Below are 8,514 nucleotides of genomic sequence, written 5' to 3' on the forward strand. Positions count from 1 at the left end.
AGGCTACACCAGGCTCGTCTCGACACATTAGCCCGTAAGTAGCTAGGACTAGCAGCGGGTGTTAAATCCGATCTAGTCGCGGCGGGAGTCAGCTCGTCGTGACACGTTAGCTGCACTCCGCTAGCCAATATCGTTAGCAACTTAATGCTAACCGAACCCTAGGTCGACCAACAAGCTAATGCTAGTGAGACGCTAATGTGGTTCGTGGCCTGCTAACAAGTTAATGCTAGCCGGACACTGAACGAACAGCTCGCCGTAACGCATTAGCCCGAGTCACACAACGTCGGCTACCTCGCTAACTAAAACCAGGAACCGCTGGGACAGCTCGCTTGACGCGGTTGCTGTTCCACAGTGCAACTCTAAGTACACTTCTTTCGAAGGACTTACTCAGCACGATCCAAACTGGAACCGGAAAAACTGCGTTCGGCGACGTACTCCTACACGGGACACCTGAGAACTGTTAAGCAGCTAATCAAGTTAGCCTGGATGCGCTGAGGGAGCTCAAAGTAGTTTCTCACGGGAAGAAAGCGAGAATGAGTTAGGAGGAGCTGGTCGGCCGTGTTAGTACGAGGGGGCGGAGCCCTGAGCACGGCTCGACAGGTCTGTCATAGACAGACGTGGTGTCATTGGAGCTTCCGTAGTTGGTCACGCCGAGGCGATTCCCATAGTGAAACACCGAGCGAAGTTAGAAAAAGAACCACTAACATTTTGTCTTTAGATTAGATTGTCTTTTTGGGAATTCCTCAGTTTACTCTGCCCAGTTAGCTGGTCCAGTAGTCTTCCTTCCTTCTTTTCAGGCTATTTCACATGTATATTTGGCATTTTTGGCATCTCCCTGTCAGTGGACGAAATGTGATCCTGTAGTCCACAAAAACTTGAAACACAACAGTCAACTTAAATCCTGTCTTGAGATTGTCTTGAGAAGTCCAACTCCAGGTCCAGTCTTGTCTGCTGTAGAGGACTTGCACTTTATTGGAAAAGCTTTTTTTCCCCATCTAATCCAAATATCACTTTTTGAAGAAATTCAGATGTGTATCACAGGCTCTTAGGCTATCTCAAGTTTAAACCGTAGATCAAGTGTGTGTGTGTGTAGACAATAATATGAATCAAAGCCAAGTGATGATACCAGCATTTTCAGGGAGATCCATCTCATCTGCTGCCTCATGCCTCACAATGTAGGTGCCCAACACTATTTTCTTAATTTGTCTCACAGCGCCAGAATCAGTACTGCATGGCAGAAAGTGCACACACATTAACACTTATACCTATAATATAAATTGGCAGTATTAATGAAACAATTTACAAATGATATAAGGTTGGTAATTATCTATATTTTCCATTTTCAGTAAATCCTAAGAGAAGATCAGAACCATCAATGAATAAACAGTAAGTAAGATTTAGTGTATATTAACACTCATAACTTGTTTGCACCACAGATCTCGTCTTATTGTGGTTCATGGAGAAAAAATTCCATGGTTTACTAGTGGAGAAAAATGGCAGTATTAATAGCACACTGATAATAGTTCCACCTCAACCATAACTCAAAAGTCCCATTTTCTGTATAAACAATGTGGACAGGTTTTTAAAATCAAAAAATGCTGTGTAAATTTTTTTTTTACAGATTTTCTTTGTCAGTTGGGCTCCAACGGTGTTGCAACTTACAAGAACTCTGTAATACGGCTGTCAGGATCTTCATTTAATTAGAGCCGCAATGCTTTCAGTATGTTGCCCCACCTTACTTCAATTGTGTGAAAGACGGTTTTTAAACTAATTATTTTATTTACACTATCCTGTAAATGTACATAAATTCTCTGCACAAGACACATTTTATATATGCAACCTGTATAGCTCTTGTCCTATTTCCAGGATCATTGTTGCATTATTATTATTTTTTTAATCAACATTCTGTGCAGAAGAAAAATGAAGCATCAAACGCTCCTTTTTAAGTCCACAGATCCTTAAGCAGAAACCCTGGAATAAGAAAGTTTAGAATCACAGACATGATAGCTGCTACCTCTGGGATTTTACATTTCATCAAGCAGACTAAAAGATATAAAGCCTGGTTATGTCAAACTTGCTTCCTGAGGTTTACACCTCAGTGTCAAGAGCTTAAACAATCACAAACTCATTCAACATGCACACCTTGTGCATGGTTGCCATGATCTGTCTGATATTGTGTCCTGCTGTCCCCCCTTCTTTCTAAACACCCATAGTAGTTTGCTGGAGTAATGCTCCAGTTGGACCAAAAAGATTTAGACTAGAGGACTGTGGTGATGCGGGTGAACTCTGCATTAACCTGAAAACACATATTAGCCAAGTGTATCTCAGAGCAAGCTAAAACTGATGTTGATCAGCTATAACATATTCTAGGTAAGAACATCTGGTTTTGGTTGGAAGTTTTCAGGTGCAGAGTCACTGACTAGTATGTTGTATGTTATACAGAATGAGTATTGTAATATAAGCAGAACAAGCGTATAATGCCCACTCTTTTTATCGTATTCACAAGAATTACAGCTACAATCAATTTCTGATGCCAGCCCATGTAGTATGTCTCCCTTAAGCTTGGAGCTTGGACTTAGAAGTGTGCTGTAGAACGCTCGATTCGCTCTCTCTAAACTAAATCTGTATCTCATAACTGAACTGAGATATTTTGAAGTTTGATGGCCATGGATGGGATCTAAGGGTAGAGCTGTGTCTCCTCCAACTCCTCCTCTTGCACTGAAAAAAAGGGATTGGCCAGCTCTAGGATTTACGTGAGCATCATGTATTTAACACAAGTGCCTCATGCTTTAAAGTTAAGTGTAACTGTATAGCGTAGAAACTACATGATATGCAGAGAGGCTAGATTAAATTGTTCATATCATGTTCGAGTGAAGTAAGTCAATAATATAGCAATGTTAAATCCGGCGACACTGCACGGTATTTCAGTCTTGCGCGCTTTGGATCGTGGTCTCAGTCAAGTCGAGCAGCCACCTCTACTTTTTTTGGTATACCGAAAAAAGTAAATTGGCTGGTTGTTACATTAAAAAAGTCTAACTTGTAATTTGAACACAATAATTTCATGTTTCTATGAACGTAATTAAATCATGAAGGATCTGTACGAAATTCAACAACTTAATTTGTTCTTGTTGCGATGACATGATACAATCTAGTAAGAGTGGTTAGTTGCTGAACTCATGAAATTCATAAGATTGCATGCGATGTCAAACTACAGGAAAATCACTGGAGTTAGAGGCAGACAACCATACACACACAAAACAAAAAAATTCTGCATCAAGCCTCGAAATCATAGCTTTCCTACTTTTGTTAAGCCTGTTTTGGTGGCATTGTGGTTAATGCTGTTGCTTCACAGTATGAAGGTCCTGGATTCAAATCCGCAATATGGCTAGTTTGTAGTGGTTTCTCTCTGGGTCTACTGGTTTCCTCCCACAGTTAAAAGTCATGCAGTTATTATAGTTAAGTTAATTGGTGATTCTAAATTACCTGTAAATGCAAATGGTTGTTTGTCATGTGATAGACTGGTGAGCTGTCCAGGGTGTACCCTGCCTCATAACCTATCACTTCAGGGTTATTTCCCAGCCAGGATAAAGATAGGAGGATGGTAGTTGTTGTAGATCCATTCAACTTTCATGGTAACCAGACTCTAGACTTTGTTGAACATTATGTAGTATTTAGGTGACCAAGTAGTACTGCAGTAAAAGTTATTGAATAGTGGTGAAATAAAATGACAAAATTGTGAAGGATTAAAATATTCCAAGAGCTCAACTTACTTCATCTAAACATGTTTCAATTGCGTTTTTGAACACAAAATGCACAGGTTTATTGAATATGAAAAAATTGTGTTGATTTAACTAAGTTGTTTACATTTCTGCCAAAGCAAAACATTTGTGTGCAACCAATGTCCACTACTGAATTAAGTAAATCCAACATGGCCTTTATTTCAGTGTGTCTGACTCATTCTGAAGGTAAATAACTTTAACCGTGCTCTTGTCTTTGATCTCTGAAGTTGCTGACAAGTTCACAAACTCATTGTCAAACTCACTGTCTCTATCCTTCAGTCTGAAATTGCCAGACAATGCAAAGTTCCTTCTAATCTCTTTGTTAAGGACTTCAGCTGAATCAGGTATTCCAGTGGGCAGAATTAACTTTGATGCATTGTCAACTCCAAGGACAACTCTCAGAACTGCAGCCATCTTGTGTTCACTCTGATAAAAAAGGACACATTTCTTAAGGAAACTGTTTTAATTTTCACCAGTTTTGTATTGAGTTTAAATTTGAAATGAGAAAACCATTGCATTTCTATATAATCTAAATTTGTTTTATTTCTTGTATCTTTCCTCTCTTCCCTCTTTTTTCCCCCTTCACTTTCATTTCTGGCATTTCCCCCTCTGCTTTAAAAACAGGTTTGTATGACAGCCAATAATAACAATATCATAATAATGACAAAAATATTGGCATTGGCCAGTGGTACCTCTCCACCTCCTAGTAGATAAACCTTTCAATTTCAAATCAATTGCAATATTCTATGTTGCTTTAGGCAAGTTACCTAAAATCCAATAAATCAGACAATATTTATGTTTCTTGCATGAAACAATAGATTGCAAACCTGGAAGTCATTAATATGCAAACACAATGAAATCTTTAAATCCTCACATGAAAAAAAGGATTGTTTGACCATCAAAACTTGTATTTGGTGTAAATTTGCAGAACAGGCTATATGACTACTAGCAAGCTTGTCCACTATATCATTGTAGTCTGTCTGTCAGTGCGCCCCAGGGTGGCTGTGGCTACAATGTAGCTTGCCATCACCAGTGTGTGAATGTGTGTGCGAATGGGTGGATGACAGGTTGTGTAAAGCGCTTTAGGGTCCTTAGGGACTAGAAAAGCGCTATACAAATACAGGCCATTTACCTTTTTTTTTTTTTTTTTTTTTACCATTATGCCCAAGTAGCTGAAGAGACTTAAGTATGGGAACATATTGAAATGTTTTGTTGAACCTTGCCTCTAGAACATACTCAACAGGTTCCACAACATTAAACTTTTCCTCACAGAATTGCTTAAGTTTGAAATCTGATGCTAGTGGACGTCCCTTAGATTTAGCTTGGACCAAAGGACTGTTGCTAGAAATGGCAAGGCTGAGTTCCTTAATTATAACCTGAAGATTATACTTAAAAAAATCTCAACCGTTGTATTATGTGATATCAGTGCTGTAGCAGAGGCAAAAATGAAACCTTCAAGTAACTTTTGAGAAATTGGACAAGCCAATTTTTTAATCAATTTTTCATTTGGTACAACTTCACATAAATTATGTAACTTCTATGTCAGAGGCAATTTCTCCAAGATAAGTTGACTGTTCTTCGCATAACTGAGGTGCTCAATTTTCATCACCATCACAAGAGTTTGCAGTTCGTCTTGTAATCGGAAGGTTGCCGGTTCGAGCCCCGGCTCGGACAGTCTCGGTCGTTGTGTCCTTGGGCAAGACACTTCACCCGTTGCCTACTGAATCGATTCTAGAACGTAAATATCTGGTATTGGAAGAATCAAAATTTCAGTATCAATCCACACACCACTATTTTTCAATGTGTTTCCAGTCTGTGAACTGCAGGTCCTGAGCTAGTGATGAGCAAATGAAGCTTTCTGAAGCACTGAAGCTTGTATTGAAAAACTATTTCAACACAGTTCCCCTTGGTGACATCTGGTGGCCAAAAATATGAAGAGCAGCTTGAACCTACAACTTGTAATGAACTGCTTCATTATGCCCAGTTAACAGAGCTGAATTGACAGCCTCTGTTTGATATCATGTGACAGTTCTGTCTGATATCGGGCTGATATGGTGTTTTGAAGGTGTATTTTTTGTTGAAAAAATGATGTTATACCCATTTTAATAATATTGATGAATACATTTTCCTTGTTTAAACATGTGCCATGGTGTGTTCTCCTTTTGCTTGTGACTTCTTGATGGTTTTTTACTAATTAAAAAAAAAAAAACCCACACAATAAATAACAATGTACAACACATTATAATAGCTTGGGAGTATGCTTGTACTGTGAGGCCACGTGATTATGCAATTACCAGCAGACAGATTTGTTTATATAAAATATACCAAGGGCGTAGATTTGGTTTTGGCATTGGTGGGGACGGATGATTCAACCACCGAACCCTGCCCTGTTTCTTTTTTTCCCCTTTTTGTCTTTGCTTCTTGATAAAAAGGAGAAATATACTTGCCTACATATGCTATTCTACATGCTTTTAAACCATTTAAAATTACAATTCATAGTTTTACATTTGAAATTATATAATGTTAAATTACTATTAAACAAATGACTGACTAAGTATTTTAGGCTTTAGTTTACTTCAGCCATATTTCATATAAATCAGGCATCATACAAACATAAAAATAGCTTCAAATACAGTCATGACAATAAAAGAATATGACTTTAAGGAATTAACAACATTACTTCAGTTATAGTACACCAACATATCTTATACATTAGCACTAAGGGAACACTGAATGACCTGCTGGTTTTTGTCCATAAAGCTACTCATCTAAGATTACCACAAAGTAAAAGATCTCTCAGCAAAATTATGCAACATTTTAGGCACTGTTGCTCCAATCAAATCAGTGAGCTGGGATTTTTTATTCCAAACATGAACTACTGTTACAGCAACAGACATGGACTACTAGTGTCCCACACAACAACTCAATGTCCACTATGTGAAGGGGCCACACACATGCCTTCTCCTCTCGTTAACTGAGGTAAACTGCTGGCATATTTGTTTTACATCTATACTGTCCAGTCTCTCCTGGTGGACATGGCATACAGCAGCATTGTTTAATCTCATTCGAGTCACTGTTAATGATGAAAGATTTTTTAATTTTGTGATTATCGTCCATGTGTGCACATGTAAAAGATATCTTGAGTCTGAGTTCCTTTGCCTTCTACAATTACTCCTCACAGTTAACCTTACCCATCTTTTTAGTCTTCTGAGAGCACTGAAGCTTCTTTTAGCCTCAGTACATGCGTTTTTTTCCTCAGATTAAAATTATTATTATTATTATTATTATTATTATTATTATTATTATTATTATTATTATTATGTGCTTGATGTGCCTCAGCTTTGGCCCTGGCTCTTCCCCTCTGACTGCACTAGGACATATTGCCACCTGATAAAATAACACATTGATTCATGCCATATAAAAAGTGAGACGTGTCAATTCAGATTCTTTGTCAAATAAACACTAATGAATCAATTTACATCAGCAGCTGACAATTGTCATGATAATAAATACTAGTTAATCTACAGCACCAAATCATCAGTCAGTCACCTGTGAGCTCGCCTCTTCACCTCTGTCTGAGCTACAACATGGCAGAGCTGCCTGTCACCTGATGAATAACAGTGAGACATTCCAAATACATGCAGTCACACATGTGCTTCAAATACAGTCATGAACCATCAAGTCATCATCCAATTTCACCTGTGATCTTGTATCACCATTGTTGGTTGGAATATTTGCAAAATCATGGCTACCATGATATTTTGTCTCAAAAATTAACCCTATGAATATGTCAGCACCATTAGGATGAAATTATTGTGTCACCAACATTTAACGTTAGATATATAATTTTAACAGCCTCTGTAAACTAATATCCTGGCTGCTCGAGGCTGCCGTTTTCTCTGACAGTTTCAATCAAAATTAGAAATGCTACTGTGGGAGACTGAGGTAACTAATAGTGCCGCCTGCATAGCCTGTAACGTTATTGTGACGGACACATTTTATGAGTGAACTTTGCTTTAAGTGACTTACAGGTAGTGATGTGTTTATGGGAGGAGCTGAAAATGATGACGTCCGAGGCCTCGCTGCCCGGCTGTACCACGTGACTGGTTCATGAAGTGGTTTGAATTTGCCGCGAGCTATGACAGAGATAAACCCCTCAGACTTCATTCTAAATGTGGGTGTTTGATGGAGAGTTGCGGTTAGTGAGAGTTTGGAGACCGTTTGGAGGTTTATGAGAGTGAGGAGAGAAAGTCAGGAGAGAATGGAGCCAGCTAAGAAGAGGAGGATGTCCTCCCCTGTGTGGGAACATTTTGATCTTATATCTCCCAACAAGGTATGTAAATTTCTACAGAAGATGTATTTTCATAATACTGATGGTGCAATACAATTTATGTTAAGCGGCTTTACTTTTGTACAAGGTGAAGTGTTTGCTATGTGCCAGGGAGCTGGGATATAACAACAACACCTCATCCATGCTTAGGCACTACAGAGCTTTGCATGAGAATAGGGGGAACACTGATTATGGAGCAAGACCAGGTGAGCATCAAATGCCATGATAATACAGCATGCAGTAATGTTACTAAATGAGATAACGATATTATACAATGCAATAAGTTACGTGTGTGATATTTATATTTGTGCTTTGTTCTGCTGAGGAAAGACAATAAAGACAATCTCAAATAGATGAAGACCTGGTTAGCATGGTGATTGAGGACTCCCAGCCATTTAGCATTGT

Source organism: Aulonocara sp. 'chitande type north' Nkhata Bay, linkage group LG6 (genome assembly GCF_057382095.1).
Source record: "Aulonocara sp. 'chitande type north' Nkhata Bay isolate Kocher_YH1m ecotype deep benthic linkage group LG6, A_spYH_male_GT1.1, whole genome shotgun sequence".
Classification (NCBI taxonomy): domain Eukaryota; kingdom Metazoa; phylum Chordata; class Actinopteri; order Cichliformes; family Cichlidae; genus Aulonocara; species Aulonocara sp. 'chitande type north' Nkhata Bay.